The sequence below is a fragment of the Gopherus evgoodei genome, chromosome 2, assembly GCF_007399415.2.
Source record: "Gopherus evgoodei ecotype Sinaloan lineage chromosome 2, rGopEvg1_v1.p, whole genome shotgun sequence".
Classification (NCBI taxonomy): domain Eukaryota; kingdom Metazoa; phylum Chordata; order Testudines; family Testudinidae; genus Gopherus; species Gopherus evgoodei.
In genome coordinates, this window is record NC_044323.1 from 222,218,138 (window position 1) to 222,218,706 (window position 569).

Here is a 569-nt window from a genome sequence, read left to right on the forward strand (position 1 = left end):
AGCCAGCCCTGCTTGTAAAGATCTGAGGAATTGTCCTAAAATAAACAATTTCTGCAGTATGTTGTGGTAAAGAGTATGGGTTTTATTCCCACTACTAATCAGCTAAGAAGTTGAGCGAGGTATTATTGCTCTTGGCTGCAAAGCAGAATGTTCCTTCCGAAATAACTTGTGCTGGAAATAGGCTTTCTGGTGACTGAGAAAATTACAGTATCATTTCCCCTGAGTCATTTGGGCAAGGAGGAGCTAGATAACAGTGAGTTACAAACAACTGAACTTCTGTTCCTGTAAGGGGAATTAGCTCAAATGGTAGAGCGCTCGCTTAGCATGCGAGAGGTAGCGGGATCGATGCCCGCATTCTCCAGGAGGATTTTTTCTTTAAATCAGAGAACATTTATTTCAAAGTGACCCGTTTGTTTCAATTGTGAAGAATATGCATATTTTAAGTTATTTCTTGAGGCTTTCTAATTTTAGAAAGTGATTTTGGGGGTGTTTTGTGGGAAGGTCGGTTTGTGATCTGTTTTCTCGAAGATTATCACAGCTGCATGCACACAAGAGAAAGATAATTCTTG

General features: G+C 40.1%; 1 non-coding gene across 1 annotated transcript; it reads left to right on the plus strand.

Moving 5' to 3' along the window:
* The first annotated feature begins 288 nt into the window (after nucleotides 1-288).
* Nucleotides 289-361, plus strand: TRNAA-AGC. The gene has a single exon. It is a non-coding gene; the product is annotated as a tRNA-Ala (tRNA).
* Nucleotides 362-569: the final 208 nt, after the last annotated feature.